The sequence below is a fragment of the Gekko japonicus genome, unplaced genomic scaffold (assembly GCF_001447785.1).
Source record: "Gekko japonicus isolate JY-2015 unplaced genomic scaffold, Gekko_japonicus_V1.1 scaffold65, whole genome shotgun sequence".
Classification (NCBI taxonomy): domain Eukaryota; kingdom Metazoa; phylum Chordata; class Lepidosauria; order Squamata; family Gekkonidae; genus Gekko; species Gekko japonicus.
Window position 1 is genome coordinate 42,544 of NW_015165832.1, and position 17,849 is coordinate 60,392.

A 17,849-nucleotide genomic window follows, 5' to 3' on the forward strand; every position below is an offset into this window, starting at 1 on the left:
CAAGGCAGTCTCCAAGGGTTCTAGTCCTGAGGTGAGAGGCTGGGTGCCATGGGAGGGCAAGCATTGGGCGGGCTGTGGAGACCTGGGGCAGAGGCAGAGGAGAGCAGGACTGACCATCTGCAGCTGTGTTGGGGGAGGTGAGGGGAACATGGCACAGGGTGAGGCTGAGGCCAGGCTTCTCCTTTGCGCTGCCTGGCTCTTGGTCACCAGCACCCGGGCAGGGGAGGCACTGGTGGCACGGAGTGGCACTCCTCCTGCTATGGCATCTTTGACCCAGCCACAGTGGGGCTCCATCTTAATTGCGCTGGGGCTCCACCCCTAAAGCCCCACCACTGGCTATGGCCCTGCAGCCAGTCCTCCCAGCTGGGCCATCAGGAGAATGAGGGCAAGTGCAGGGACCACACAGTGGCAGAAGCCGCCAACCAAAAACCTGCCCAGTGTCCCACAAGAGACTGCTATCTCACGGGACATCAGAGCAAGCTGTTGGGCCTGCATGTTTCTAAACATGGCCTATATAAGGGGCTAAATGGCAGGCCAGGGAGGATTCTCCAGGACCACTCCAGGCTGTGAAGGAAAGGCCTGCAAAGAGAGAAAGAAGTGAGCTGCAGTTTACCCTCTCTCCTTTCTGCATTAGCAACCTTTTACCTGTCCTGGAGTCTGCCCTGAACCACAGGGGTGGGGAGAGAGGAACCCTGTGAATCCCCACATTACTCATATAGAACGGTAAACCCCTGAGTTTTGCCCTCTACTGGAGTTTGGAGAAAAGGTATTTAGTCTCTGATAGGGAGCAGTAGGAGAATCCTGAGGGAGAAGAGAGTTCTGAGGGGGGGAAAAGGGTTCTGAGGAGAAAAAGAGAGACAGAAGCCTTCTGGGTCTGAGGGCAGAGAACAGAGTGACCTGAGAAAGAGCCTCAAGACAGTCACACCCTCTGAATGTTTGCGGGGGGGGGGACAAAAACCCCAAAACCCACCCTGAATAGCAGCAGCTGCACCTTCGCAGACAGAGAGCCAAGCTGCAGCAGAGTGTGTGGAAGACTTTCAGAAGGCCTCAGAGAGACAGTAAAAGACTCTACTCACCTTTGGTTCCATCTTTAAGTTGTATTGTTTAAGTTTTGTATACTTATGTTCTGCTTTGATTCCCTATCCCTCTTTGTTGAATTAAAGCCTATTTTGATTTTAAGTTCTATTTGTGAATGAATGGTTATAGGTGATTGAAGGGTCTCGGAGTTGTGTTTGAATTTCTCTTTCTTTCTTTCTTTCTTTCTTTCTTTCTTTCTTTCTTTCTTTCTTTCTTTCTTTCTTTCTTTCTTTCTTTCTTTCTTTCTTTCTTTCTTTCTTTCATATTAAGCGACACACCCCTAATGTAGCCAATCCTCCAAGAGCTTACAGTAGCTCCTGTAGGAAGAGCTCTGTAAGCTCTTGGAGGATTGGCTACATTAGGGGTGTGTGGCCTAATATGCAAAGGAGTTCCTGCTACAAAAAGAGCCCTGATAAAACTAATAAACACTATTAACAATAAAAAGTTATTAGTTATGTCTACTATGTGCTTGCATGCAAAATAATAAGATTTAAAAAAAACAAATTTCTTTTTGTTGTCATTTATGGTATGAGAATCCACTTGTGTCTAAAGAAAAGAACCAGTCCTGGGTTTTGTCCACCTCATTGGAGGAGAAAGTGTTAAAGCAGAGCCAAGGAGGCATCATTTTTGTGTCTCCAGAAAGCAGAAACAGTCTTCTCCGTCACAGGAGGATGTTGGTTTGTAACCTCCCAAAATTTTGTGATGGGTTCCAGACTCTGTGGCAGTCATTTTGTGATGGCACCCATCAATGCTCTCAAAATTCCAAAAGTGTCCACAGGCTCAACAAGATGTGGACCCCTAAGTTATTATAAGTTAGAACAATGATCTATCTAGTCCAGAGCTGTCAGTCATTCTTCAGTCATGGTGACTGTCTCTAAACACCTTGGGGACTTTGGGGTTAAACTTCTGGAAAAAGCATAGGAGTTTGTAAAATTTTGGATAGTGGTGGGAAGGTTATAGAGAAACATTGTTTCTCCCTGTTTTCATAACACTATAACTAATGGTTCCTCAATTAAAGTAAATCCAGGACCGAGGAATTAAATATTTCTTCATATGATGCATATTACACAAATAAGGAATCAGTGCCACAAGATATGGAAATGACCAGGAGTTTAGATTACTTTAAAGAGGATTAGACATAAACTATCTCAATAGCTATTAGCCAAGATAGCAAAATGGAACCTTTATGTTCAGCGGTTTCAGGACTATAAATATCAAGTGCTGAGGGCAAACAAAAGAGAAGAGTTACTGCCTTTATGCCCTTCTTCTGGGCTTTCCAAAGGCATTGGCTGGCCAGTTCTGAAAACAGGATGCTGGAGAATATGGAATGCTGGTATGCTCCATCAGGTCTCTAATGGTCTTTCCCAATCCTGCTGCCTGAAAGCCTGGATCCTATAGAACTGGACTTGGAAACTGTGCTTGTAGAACATATCTTCTACTAGGGCTATTTTTGGGCAGAAACGCACAGGAACGGAGTTCCGGCTGGCTTCAGAGTTGGCCACGCCCACTACAACAAAAAACTCTGTGTGTGTGGCTACAGAGGGAAGGCCTGGAGGACAAACCCCCCCCCCAGATACTCTGAGGTGGGCAGGCCAGGGGGGGGGCTGGAAGGATTGGGAAGGCATTTAAATGCCTCCCCGTGCCTTCCCCAGCCTGTCCAAGGCCTGGTTTCCCCAGGCTTCCCGCAGCCGCGGGGCGCCCAGGCAAACCAAGGGAATCAACCTATCTGTCAGTATTTTATGACCATAAGTCCCTGCCCTAATGTAACAATGTAAGCATCATAAAGAATAGTCCCTTGAGAACATAGCTGACCTAGAGAGTCCAGAAATATTAAAAGTCCCTTTGTGCAAACAAGGTAATGTAAATAATTAGTCTTATAAATCAAGAGACTATCTGTGCAACATGTACAATAGTGAGTGCATAATTCAAGCATGTAAACAAAATGAGTCCATTCTTGACCTAGGATGCTGCCCACACCCAGACCGCACACAATAATGCCTTTCATGTTCTGCATGAAAGGATAGACTGCAAATGAATTTTGGTACAAAGTTTAAATAAAGAATTACAAAGTAATAATTAACTCAAAGTGTCATTTATTATGACGAGATGGTGGAGCATGGCCTGTCTCTTGTTATGCCTCTAACACAATGTACTCAGTTCAAAACTGGTACAACCAGTTGGTGAGTCATGCACAGGTCCCAAAAGACATGCCGTTCTCATCATCCTATACAATGTTTTCCTTTATAAAGCCAGTTGTTGTCAAATATGTAAACATCTGAGGAAAAAGAGCACAGCAGAAGTTGTATTTGAATAATTCTGTCTTGTCTGATCATGAAAATACATCCCTGGTTAAAAGGCAGCCTCAAGTTTTATTCTGTAGTTAATTATGGCACTTGTATCAAGGTTCTAGAATAGTATATGTCTGACATAACTAGCAAAAAAAAAACCTGGCAGTGTGCATAGTTTCAATCAGTATTCATTACCTATTGGTCAATTTACAATACTGAGAAGCAATCACGATTGAATCCCATGTCAAAAATTCTCTACCCACAAGGATCTGCAGGGAGCATTTCATTTTTTCCTCCCTCACTATTTCCTGTTTCCGTTCCCTAAAAGCGCATATGGCTTCTTCTCTTTTCATGCTTTCTTATCTCCTTCATCTGTTACCTCATATCCAGCTTTCTCTCCTTACCACCCCCTGGCAGCCTCTCTACAGAAAAACTCTGCCGTTGCCTTGTTCCAGCCATTGTGCCAAGCCCAGTTGCATGGTGCTGGCCACTAGGCTGGGCCCAGTTGCACAGTAAGGAACCCACAAGAACATGCAGAGGGCACCTCACTTTTCCTTGTATCCCCTCCCCACAATTTCTTCCTTCTCTTCTCCTGCAGCCCCTATATCCTCATTTTTCCTAGCTTCCTTCTCTACTTCCCACCCACCTACCAACATACCTTTCCTCTGACCCCCACATCTTCAGCTAAATTGATTATTTACTTCATTCATTCCCTGCATTTCTCCCCCAGTGGGGACCAGTGTTCCCTCTAAGCTGACTTAGTGTGAGCTAGCTCACAGTTTTTAGCCTCTGGCTCACAGATTTTTGCCTTAGCTCATGAAGGATGGCTCCAGAGCAAACTAATTTATGCAGTAGCCAAATCTCTCACTCACAACTTTAATGTCAGTAGCTCACAAAGTAGAATTTTTGCTCACAAGACTCCACAGTTTAGAGGGAGCTTTGGTGGGGACCCAAAGCAGCTTGAATGAATGATTTGTTATAGTCATAGGCTAGCACAAAAATACATACAATACCATAAGCATCTATATAAAAACCATTACATAAATGATACAAAAATAGCAAATATAATCCATTAAAGTAATGTAGAACTATGGTAAACTCTAGCAATGGCACAAAATCTGGCAACTCTGTCTGTAATCCAAGGCTCATGGTCCGAGAGAAGAAGGAAAGTATAAAATTCCTCTGATCTGCCAGTGGTTTTTGAAGGATATGAGTAATAAAAGCATATCTGAGTTCCCTATAAAAAGAGCAAAGCAGCTTACAACATTCTCCTCTCTTCCATTTTATCCTCACAACAACCCTGTGAGGTAAATTAGGCTAAAAGTGTGTGAATGACTCAAAGTCACCCAGTGAGCTTCCACAGCACAGTGGGAATTCAAACCTGGGTCTGACATTCTAACCACTACACCACACTGGCTTTCATTTCCTGTTTTCAGCTGTCCAGAGGAACTGGTTGGCCACTGTGTGAGACAGGATGCTAGACTAGATGGACCACTGGACTGATCCAGCAGGGCTCTTCTTATGTTCTTATGCGGTGGCTACTACTGAAAGGTAGCAAGCAGCTAGTACTGAGTGAGTCATGGAAGTTACATGGTATCGTGGCCAATGGTAGCTGCCAGGCCTGGCCCCGGAGGCCGAAAGTGCCCTGAACTCTTCCCCTGCCTTTTACTGAGAGAAACCAAGGTTTGAAGGCTGACAATACTGTTGTAGTTGCCTAGCAACATCTATAATGGCCAGTGAGAGTGCACTCATCTTAAAGCTACAAGCACCACATTCTTGTAACTTCTCCCTCTCTCCCTCCCTCTCTCTCTCTCTCTTAGATTTTTCTATAAACCTGGGGTGCACATTTGCTGTCACATATAAAGCCCTTCACGGCCTTGGATACTCATATTTCTGAGACTGCCTTTCCCCCTATGTTCCACCACAACAGCTTCCCTGATTGGAGCAGGGTCTTCTACAGGTGCCAACCTGCAAATGGGCAAAATCAACAAGTGCATGTGCCTTTTCCTTCATGGCCCTGACTTTGTAGTTCTGCCTGCCTACCGGGGTCAAGAAGGCTCCCATGCTCATGGTTTTCTGCAAAACTATGCAAAACTGGATTATTCAAGAGGGCTTTTCTATGAAGGCAACAGATTTGCACTCTACTAAATTATTCACAAAGTTACTTAAAATATATATTGGGGACTGTGGTCTATATTACTGTGTATAGCTTGCTGAAACTTGGATCCTACTATGGAATTTTGCATCATTTAGTAGGTCATATTAATACTTATGCTTTGTTTCAGTTCTGTTTTTAGACTTCTGGTTGGTTCTACAACCCTAATTCTATTGCATTGTTTATTGAATGTCCCATCTGTCAATGATAATAACTCTGTAATCTGCCTTGATTCTAAGTGAGAAATGCGGACTATATTTAACATAAATAAATAACTAAATTTGGTGCAGTCCTGTTTGTACAGCTGCCCCAGATCCTCCAATAGATTCCTCACTGAAAATAATGGTCCCAAAACTCTGGAACTAAAACCCCCCACATGAAATTGAATCTTGAATCAGCAATGTCCTACACATAAGCAATTATGGAAAAAATCCCACCCCCTCCCAAACCATAGATATGAAAGTATAATGATTTTTTTCTTGGCACACACCGCTAGAGATCAATGGAGACTCATTACCACACAACTCAAGCTGGCTTGATGGCAGTGCCTGTGACACAACAGGGCCCGTCCCAGTGGCTACTACAAACATATAACTTGTCCTGTCAACTGGGCCTGGCACTGGGGGCCACCATGCAACTCAGTTCCACATCAGCAGCCATTGTAAAAATTGCTCACACTACTTGGCCAGACTTCTGGTGAGAGGCTACCAGGGGGAGGGAAGGAAGGACAGTTGAAGATAGGGGAGCATATGAAGGTAGGTTGGCTAGTGGTTGGGAAGGAAAGAAGGAACTAGAAAAAGGGGAGAGGCTATGGGGGCTGCCAGGGAAGGGAAAGAGGAAATGAGACGCACCCCACAAGTCCTTGCAGGTGCCCATCTTCTTTAATTTATGAATGAAGTAACTTTATTACCTGGAAATCAGGATCAAAATGTAACTTAAATTTAAATTTTTTTCAGTATCGATTTTTCAGTATCTAAGAGTTAGTTAACCTGATTGTAGAACAGTTGAAATGTTTTTTTCATCTCCTGCCGATGTAAATGTGACTAATCAAAACTACATTATATATTAAAATTATTCCTATGTCATTGAGATTTGTATCCAGGAAACACAAGTGAATGTTTAAATCAGATTTACATAATTACACCCTTTATAATCTGGAAAGAAGTGGGGAGACCTCTCTGCAATTAAAGATAACTTCCTCCATGGCTGTTTTGTTAGGCATTGAAAAATATGGATAGATGGATGGATCCACTATTGATTTTAGTATCATTTAGAAACATAAGATCTTTTCCCTTCCTTGTTTTTCATTTTCATTCTCATAGATTACTTCTGTGTTAAAGATTATCTGTATATTATATGCAACTGAATTTAAGCATTAATTCTTTCTAAACTGGTCCCAAGCCTAAATGTATTAGCTTGGAAGTCAACCGATATTATTGGTTTCATTGGAATTCATGTTCATGCCAATGGATTGGATCCAATAAAACATGATTGGAATGAGGTTAAGAAAACAACCCCTCCCCCCCAAAGAAGAGTTCATGCGTGTGTGATCAGTGATTTTTGCCAATTTCTCCTTGAGCCATGGTCCCCCACTACTCTGTTCCTGAAGGTTCTTTAACCTTCACTGTCGGCTTTTGATGGTTCAGGGAGCTGAAGGGGGAAGAAAGAACTGATTCATGAATGGATTCAATTTGTGTTTTGTTGGACTAAACCATGGAGTAAGGTATCAATGAGAAAGAACAATTATATAGTCATTAACATAGATGGACATCCATCCCAATCCATATGTGTATTATAATATCAAAGAATGCATAAAATATGTAGCAGATATTTTCCTTATGCTGAGTCATGATAAAATCATATAGACAAATTGAAATACAATTACCTGATGTCATTTTTCTAATAAACCCTTATTTTTTCTAATAAACCCTATGAATTCATAGATAAATGCTCATATTTGACATGTTAATGACACACTCCTCATACAAAGCACAAACTGGCCTTGAATTACCTACTACTACATGAAAGATGACTTGTACAATGCTCCATAAAACAGCAGGAAGTCAGTCTGACCTTAATTATTAGCTAGGACTAATCTATGAATTGTGACTAATTAGTACCTTTATAAAATATAATTATTTTAGTACCAGAGCAGCAGAGCTCATTGATTTCTAATTGCTTGATTGTTTGGGATCATTAAACCACAACAACACGAGAGAGGTTCATCATGCATACATGCACAAACCTGGAAGCTGCTGCCCAACATTCATTAGGAAGCGATTAGATAGCTAGCGTAACATAGTAGCTAAGGGCCAGAATACATGTTATGCAGCAGCACTATGTGAGGTTAGCCCAGTAGTCCCTTTTAAGGGGTGTGAGCAATTTAAGATGCCAGTTTTGGAAGGTGGCACTGTCATTTTAAACACTTGATTTACCTTGGGGGGGGGGAGATTTGGGACCTTATTTTATCTTTGGTTTTAGCTGGGGATGTTTTAATTATTATTGTAAGCTGTCTTGAACCAAGAGGAAAGGCTGGCTATAAATGTTTTAATTAATAAATAAATAAATTTCCCAACCCCAAGTTGGCCAACCAGTGTGTGAGTGAGCTTTTCACTTCTATCCCAGGGGCCCCGTAGTGGGGGTTGTAGTCGGTTTATAAACAAAAATGAACCATGCAGACTTTGCTGCTATAAGCCCTGTCTGCCTTACTTGCTGATCCTCTCAGCTTCACCTGCATAGCCCAACCAAGTGAATAGCCTGGCTTAAAATGCAATATTAAAGTAATGCAAACAAAGGTTTGCCTCCTATAATCTCTTTGAATTGCACATATATCAAACATACTTGTTTAAACTACTTTTTAATGAAAAAGAGGAACAGGGCTGTAGTGAAAATATTTGACTTCTGACATTAAGCATTGTAAACGGCACAATGCAGTTAATAAGATCATGAGTTTTCCTACTCTAAATGGCCACAGGAAATTGTAAGACATCACAGGCACTAGTATGTAGTGGATGCTTCCTCACCAGGTGACCCACAGAGCCTATGCAGGTGATCATATTTCTACATTATGTCTTACAAGTACATGCAGAGCCGGCTCCATTCTTGGGGATCATTAAACCACAACTGGGGTGGTCTGAGGCAGAATGCCCAGCCTTTCTCTCCTGTTTTTCACTGAATCCCCACTCTTGCCCATGCCTCTGTCCCTGGGGACCCAAGTCAGCAAATCCAGGGTAGAAATCCAAGGGAGATGTCCAGGACAGAGTCCAGGGGAAAGCACAAGGGGGTAGGTTTACCAAGTGTGTGTGGGCAGGGGCTGGAGCTTCTGGAATCACGACTGATCTCGACTACAAAAGTCAGTTCCCGTGAGGGAATGGCAGCTTCGAAGGATTGATTCTATGAGATACCATACAGACTCAGAGAAACAGAAGTCCTAGAGTGACATCACATCTACACTGAGCTCCCTCCCTTCCTCGGCTCCACCTCTCCCCAGGCAACATCCCCAAATCTCCAGGAATTTCTTAGGCTGAGTAGGCAACTGTAGTCCCATCCAACTTTCATACTTCTGAGCTCGCTCACCACCGCACTTGCAGCCACACGCGCATATATTCTCTTCCCCAAATGGTGCTGGGCTGCATGTGAGGCAAGGAGAGAGTGTCGCAGGAGAACTAGTAAGTGGGCAGGCTGCAGAGGGATACAGATCAGGGGGTGGCAGCAGGGGACCACATCAAGAACCCCTCCTCCAACTTGGGCAATGCTGATGCCACAGCCTTGACTCCATGAGCTCCATAATGTGTTCAGTTCTCAAATTATGAGTACTGTAGAGCCTAGCAACTGGCAGGAAGGCTGTGGACAGGGTTGAGTATGGATATGGGGAGGGCCCATGAGGGGTGGTCTTGATTTGGTAAAACTTACCCTCATTCTTTGTGTGGCTTCACCATGTGCTTTCCTCCTGGACTCTGTCCTGGATGTCCCCCTTGGATTTTTACTCTAGATCTGGTAAAACAATAACAGCAACAATAATGCCTCATGGGGTGGCTTTAATATTCCATAGGATAGCTCTAGGAATCACAAGAAACTCTATGGTAAAACCATGGAGCTTCTTATGATTCCTAGATCTACCCTATATCACATCCTTTTTTACCAGAAGTAACATGATGCCACAGGCAGTGTCGTGGTTTTAAATTTTTGTCTCCCACTGCTACTTTGTGGTGGTGGGCAATGGGAACGGGGGGGGGGGAGAATTCCCCAACCCGACTGGGGTCTTGACAGCTCTATGTATATGTGTGACTTACTCAAACAAGCAGTCTGGGTATTTACTTTTAGAAACATGACTTTGTACAGTTATTGAAATCATATGTTAAGTTCACTGCTATTCATATCCCTTTACATACGGCAAACGCCCACCAAATTACTGCACACAATGTACCCTGTTTCCCCGAAAATAAGACCTACCCAAAAAATAACCCCTAGCAGGATTTCTATGCATTTGTGGTATAAGCCCTAGTATGTCTTCTTGAGAAAAAATAAATATAAGACAGTGTCTTATTTTCGGGGAAACACAGTATGCATATTGGCAGTGAGGCCTACAATCAATGCTCCCTCTAAACTGTGGAGTCTTGTGAGCAAAAATTCTACTTTGTGAGCTACTGCCATTAAAGTTGTGAGCAAGCGATTTGGCTACTGCATAAATTAGTTTGCTCTTTCTCAGCTAAGACAAAAATGTGTGATCCGGAGGCTACAAAACTGTGAGCTAGCTCACACTAACTCACCTTAGAGGGAACACTGCCTACAATCACAATCCCACTTCCCTCCCTGCACATTAGCTCACAATACATTAGTCAAGTGAAATGGGCTCAAGGCATTTCTTTTCATGGCACAGAATGCTTGCTACAGCCACTTCTCCCTCTCTTAGAATGTCTGTTTTCATTCTCAGTGGTGCTAGAATACATTGTCGCTTTTTGCCATCAAGTCACAGGTGATTTATGGCAACCCCATTGAGTTTTCAAGGCAAGAAACATTCAGAGGTGGTTTGCTATTACCTGCCTCTGCATTGCAACTCTAGCATTCATTGGTGGTCGTCCATTAGGGCTGCCAAATCAGGCCGGGGGGCGGGGAAACCCCCGCTTTGGAGGCCCGATTTCCGCCGCGGCGGAATCGGGCCCCAGGGGGGAACCCCACCCCCGGTGTGCGCATCACTAGGAAGTGACGTGGACACGCCGGGCACGCTGGGGGTGGGGCCACGGCTATACAAGGGAAAACTCTATGGTTTTCCCTTATACGGCCGTGGCCCTGCCCCCAGCGTGCCCAGCGTGCCTACGTCACTTCCGGGTGATGTGCATGTGGCGCACGTGCGCGCTTCGCGCACGCACACTCACCCGACGCCGGCCGGGAGCCCCCCACTCCCGGCGAAGAATTATTTGGCAATCCTATCGTGCTTCCAAATACTAGCCAGGGTGGACCCTGCTTAGTTTCCAAGATTTGATGGGATCGGGTTAGCCTGGGCTATTCAGGTAAGGGAGCTGGAATATGACTTTGAGAATATCATAAATCAGTACTGCAATACATATACACCATCTTCCCTGGCCCAATGGAACTCAGTCAAATGCTGAATTTTTCAAGCTGCTGAATGTATCAGCATCTGATGTTTAGGTTATATTTAGGCATGGCAACATGCTGACATTAAGGCAGGATGTGTACAAACCCAGTTTGCTGCTGTAGTCACACCTCTCTTCTCTCCTCCCGCTTCCCTTCCTGTGCAGAATGGAGTGAAGGAAGCTAACTTCGGTGACCCGGGATATACAAATACAGGCAAATGGATTGTAAACCTGGTTTACACTGTGATTGAGAATCTTGGGTGGCAGAGGGAAAACTGATTCAATCATGGGTCATCTGAATTAGTTTCTACCTGGGATTCCTTCTATTATGTATTTGGATTGAATCATTCCTGATTGAATCACCCCAGAGACTGGCTGAGCTTGGAGCATAAGTACAATAGCCTGTCAGGACTCTGGAAGTAACCAATCTAGTAGTAATGTTATGTAAACAACCTATCACTGGGAGTGGGGTGTGTTTGGGTGTGGCAACTGCATGCTATTTAACAGAGCTGAGGCTCGGGAGTCTTGTCTTGCGCTTGCTGAAATCACTAATAAAGTAAAACTTATCACTAGGCTTGTGGTCTGTTCATCCATGGAACCCACTATATAACACCTTCATTGGACTTTTTAGAAGAAAGTGGTGGTGGTGGGGAGATGAGGAAAGGATGCATAGGAGATAAGAGTGCACAGGATACACACTAATGAATTGGATCCATACACATTCAGGATTAATGTCAAAGTGTTGACATTCAAATGCAGCCCTAATGAGGTTCTGTTTTCTGTTTTCTGAAAATTTGTTAAAAAATTCAAAATGTTATGTGTCTAAATAGTCAACATTCCTCTTCTGACATCCACACTATTCTAGTCACTGGATATGATGGCAGAAGATTTGGGAACAGTCTTTATTCAGTTTACATGCTGCTTGAAGCTCCAAGAACATTGGATTTAGATCAGAGTGGTGAATTTAATCCTTCTCCATCTCACCATTCCCCTTTGCAACCCCGTCCACCCTGAGTTTTTTTTCCCCACTGGGAAAACTATATTGCTGTGCAGAGTAAATAACAGTTCTGTAAGATGGGGAGCAATTTAAATTGGGGAAATAACACAGGGGAAACTGTTATTCCTCTTTGTCATCCCCACACCTGCACTGTAGCCCAACATAAATATTTTCCTGGTGGCTGCTATTAACACATATGACATCTGCAGAGGATCTGGTTATGTATCTCCCACCATCAAATCTAATTTTGCCCCCAATGTTCTGTTTGTACCCATTAATTCTAGTTTCCAGAGTCATCTTAGGAAGCTCTCTCTCCTTGAGTGATTTCAGAGTGCCCACTTCCTGTTGATTTTCTAGCTCCCCCTCCCCAGGCTATCTTGTTCTCAGACTGCATTAATGAAGAAAGCTTTGCACCGTGAAACATCCTTGCTGATTCTGGCTCCTAGATGCTACTTAACTAGATGTATTGAATGATAATAACTGAGTAGTAATAGCAACGAGAGCTATGGTTGGGTGGTCTCTTCTGTTAATGATAGAAAAATATGGGGCTGCTGTATTCCCCCCTTCCCCCCCCCATCCTGTCACTTGAACTACTCTGCTGTCTGTCTCATTGCTTCATAATAGGTGTTCTTTGAATTAAATAAGCCACACATGCTGACAGGTAAGAATAAGTTTGGCCCGATAGATTTAATTACCTGACAGATGTTCATCGACAATTATCTTAAAAACTCTCCACCCATTTGATATGATCCCTTGCAAGAGATAGAAATGATGATGTGCCTAAACAATAATTTGGTTTAGCTTTCTTTTTCCCATCATCTACATTGCCTGCCTTGTGCTGTACCATTGGATGATTGTGGTGTCATCTTGCTTTTTCTTTTCTCACTATGATGTTTGTCTTGATGTGTTCCCTCTGGATACCATCCCCGTGACTTCTTTAGATTGCACAACATTACTTGTTGCATAATACTCACCTGCCAGCTTTTTTGTCCTCTTTGTCATTAACTTTTGGAATTACACCTATGATCCTCAGACCATTCACTGGCAGGGCCTCTAAGAGCGCCAAACTGCACATTTAGCAGTTTAAAGAGTTGGGTCCAGGCTCCCCAAGGAACCCAGACCCAACTCTTTCAACACACGGACATGTAGTTTGACCCATGCTAAGGCCACTTTCAGCTTTTATAGACCTTAGACGTAATAAAAATTAAAACTGATTATATATTCTAGTCATAAAAACTAATTCTGAAACTCGTCAAATATAAAAAATTAGCAAGTGTCTGAATTTCAGACATCCTTAGATCTTGAGGATCCTGCCCCTGTTCATTGGTGATCTTCTCCACTATGTGTTCCATTTCCTCTCCAGTGATGATTAGTCTGTGCTTTTTTTTTTTTGCTGTGATTTTTTTCATCCAGTTATATTTATTTCCATTTTTCAGTATACAGTACAAATAAATTCACAACTCTTATTCAACAAAAAGTCATAGTTTGAAGTCATAAAGTCTTCCAATTCATACATCAGTTCTTGTCCAACCAATTATATAGTTTTGACCATCTATTTTTAAACACTTCTTCATCCTTATTTTGTAACATTGTCGTTAGTTTATCCATTTCCACCACTTCTAGTATTTTGTAGACTAATTCTCTTTTGGGGGGTATTCCCCCCTGTTTCCGATATTTAACAAACAGGATACGCGCTGCTGTGACTATGTATATAATAACATATTTTTCTTCCATTTTATAGTTATCTGGTATTATATTTAACAAAAATAGTTCAGGAACTAGAGGTTTTTCTACCTCTAAAATGCTTGTTAACAGTTTGCGTACCTTACACCAATATTTTTGTGACACTGTACATCTCCACCAAGTGTGGTAGAAGGTACCCACATTATTTTTACATTTCCAACAATTTTTAGACAACACAGATAACATCTTGCCAATTTATCAAGTGACCAGTGCCACCTATGGAACAATTTAACCACAATTTCTTTATATGGAATAGATCTTAAATATTTCACAGATTTCCAAATTTTTGACCAGTCATTTGTATCGATATGACCAATATCCTGCATCCACGTAATCATAGAACTTTTCACCACTTCATCTTGCTCATAATCTACCAAAAATAGTTTATAAATAATCCTAACCCTAACTTCTGTATTAGTTTATCGCTTGTGGATAGCCATAACTTATCTAAATCAGTTTTTTCGCGATGGAACCCTTTAGTTTTATCTTTTTCAAATCTTGTTTTTAACTGCATTGTTTCCCACCATGTTAGTTTAATACTTTGATTCACAAGGGACTCTTGGAATAATAAGTTATCATCTTTATCTAATAACGTTTCATAAGTTATCAATTTTTCTTTAGACATTAATGATGGTTTTATAAAGGCTTCTAATGGAGATATCCATCTTGGTATTTTTATATAAAATCTTCCTTTAATCTCTTGCCAAATTTTATCGAGTGCTCCTCTTATAGTATGTTGTTTGAATTTAGAATCTGTTTTATCCTTCTCATAGCCTAAATATGCGTGCCATCCCATCTCTAGATCAAAACCTTCCAACGTTAGAAGCCTTTTTTTCTAGTACTGCCCACTCCTTAATCCATGTCATAGCTGCTGCTGAGTAATATATTTTCCAATTTGGAAGGCCTAGACCCCCACTCTCCTTTGTGTCTTGTCGAACCTTCCACTTAATATATGTAGGTTTATTGGACCATACAAATTGTCTACATATTCGATCTAATTCATTAAAGATTTTACTGTTCCTCAATACTGGTATATTTTGGGCAAGGAAAAGAAATCTCGGCAGGATATTCATCTTTAACACAGCAATTTTGCACATGAAGGATAGTTTCAGGTTTCCCCATTTTACCAAGTCTTTTTTTCTTTTGTAATAATCTAACATAATATCCTCTATTAACATGTTGTTTCTTTTTGTCATTATCACTCCCAGATATTTTACTTTTTTGACAATATTCATGTGTGATAGATTTTGAATCTGTTCTATTTGGTTTACCGTACAATTCTTTGTTAATATATTTGTCTTTTTATAGTTAATTTTTAGTCCTGACACTTTTCCATAGCTTTCAATGCAATTCATCAACGAAGGGATAGATTCAATAGGATTATCCACTATAAATACAAGATCATCTGCAAAAGCCTGTAATTTATAGGTTTCATCTTTAACTTTTAAACCTTTTATGTACTCATTTTCTCTAACTAGGTCTGTTAATGTTTCTAAAGTAAAGATGAACAACAGCGGTGATAGTGGACAACCCTGCCTCGTACCTTTTTGTATACATATATTTTGTGTTGTATCTCCATTTACCACCACTTTTGCTAGTTGTTTCAAATATATTGCTTTTAACATTGTATAGAAATTTTCTCCACAGTCCCATTTGGCAAACTTCTGTAACATGAAATCCCAATTTACCCTATCGAAGGCTTTTTCTGCATCTAAAAATATTAATGCTAGTTGTTTTCCGGGGTGTAACTCATAGTATTCTAACACGCTCATTATTACTTTTATGTTATTTTTAATCTGCCTTCTTGGGAGAAATCCTGCCTCATCTTGATGAATTATCTCTACTAGTACTTTTTAAAATCTTGTCGCTACTATATATGCAAATAATGTATAGTCAGTGTTTAACAAAGATATTGGTCTATAATTTTTAACCTCTTTTTCATCTGTATTTGGTTTATGAATTAGCGTTATCGTAGCTTCAGACCAAGAATTAGGCATTTCCCCCCCTAATGTTATTTCTTGCAATTCTTCTTTAAATGGGAGTGAAATTTGATCTTCAAATTTCTGGTAAATCTCTATTGGTATACCATCTGGTCCTGGTGTTTTATTTCTTTTCTGTTTTTTAATTGCGTTAGATATTTCAAAACATGATATTGGTATACCATCTGGTCCTGGTTGTTTTCCATTGAACATCTTTTTATTCCATCTTGATATATATTATTTTGTTGTCTGCGGGTTTGTTGTTTCTTGTTGATATAGTTTGCTATAAAATTTTTCTATTATTTCTTTAATTTCTTGCTTATCATATTTATCTACTTGCTTGTTGTCCCTTAAAACTTTAATTAGTTTTTTTGTTTTTTCTCTTCTTAATTTATATGATAACCACCTAGATGGTTTATTGGTGTGTTCAAAATAGTACTGCTTTGTATATTCCAATTTCTTGGCTATTTCTTGTGTTAGCATTAGATTCAATTGATGTTGTAATAATTTTAATGTTGACTTTATTTGTTCAATATTTCTGCCCTTCTTCAGTTTATCTTCTTGTTTAATTTGTTTTACCAAATTTGTGTATATATTCTTTTGTTGTTTTTTTCTCCACGCTTTTTATACAACTTCCTCTATCACTCATCTTTAGTGCATTAACACTGGTGAGTTTTAGTGTTTGGCTATGCTACTTGTTGTACAGTTGAAGCTACAACCCTGGAAGACAGAGCCCTAACTTGGGAGACAATTGTGCATGTGTAAGTGCCGTCAACTTGTTTCCAACTTGTGTCCTATCATTAACAGCCTTGCTCAGGTCTTGCAATCTGAAGGTCATGGCTTCCTTGATTGAGCCAATCCATCTCATGTTCTTTTCCTGCTGCTCTTTTCCTACTGTTCTTTTCCTGCTGCTTCTATTTTTCCTAGCATTATTGTCTTTTCCCGTGCATTTTGTCTTCTCATGATATGACCAAAGTATAATTGCTCAGTTTGGTTATTTTAGCTTCTAGGGAGAGTTCAGGACTGATTTGATCTAGAATTTATTTGTCTTTTTGGCAGTCCATGATGTACCAACTCTCCTCCAACACTACATTTCAAATGAATCAGCTTTCTACCTGTCAGGAAGTACTAAAATAGTAACTAAAATACTAACCAGAATAAACAAAGGTCTTTAACTCTTAGCTCCACCAGTTAACATTTGTCCTCATGGGACAAAATCATCCTGCACTGATTAATTCAATGCATTAGGTGATAATCTATCAATGATAGCTCAGAACCCTCAACGTTTTTGTTATCAATTGATTAACTGTTCACTTCTTCAAGATCAGCTGCACATACAAGTGGAAAGTCAGGCACACCTTGAATTTTGGTCTGTTTGTCTGATCTGTGACCTAATCATTATAATGTGGTCATCAGACACAGGATGTACTTTGGCAAACAGAAATTGAAAACAAGTATTCCTTTCACAATCCTTTCCCATTTCTCGAGTGCTGTCTGGTGGTTGTACTAGGTTCTGTGCAGTCCTAAACAGAGTTACACCCTTCTAAGTTCAAGACTCACAGTGCAATCCTAAAAGCATTTTCCTGGGAGTAATCCCCTTTGATTAAAATGAGACTTACTTCTGTGTAGACCTGCTTAGGATTGCTCACTTAGTCAGTTAAGTAAATGGACTTAGAAGGGTGTAACTCGGCTTAGGACTGCACTCTCAGCCACTACCACCTTGCACTCATTGTTCTTTCATTATATTGTAGCTGTTTGTCAGGCAAGTTATTATGTTGGAATTCTACCATAGCAAAAGGATTTCTTGAAACTTTCAGAATCATCTTGGCATTTTACAAGATGGGCTGGCTGCCTATTAAGCTCTACCATGTTTTGTCCTTTTTGATAGCAGTTAATGGTATGATAGAATACCAAAATTTCAGAATAGTGAGGAGGAACTAGATGTTCCCAGTCCTCTTAATTTAAATCATTAGCCTTTATTTTCAAACACATTGTTTCTCAGTTTACAATTGTTCA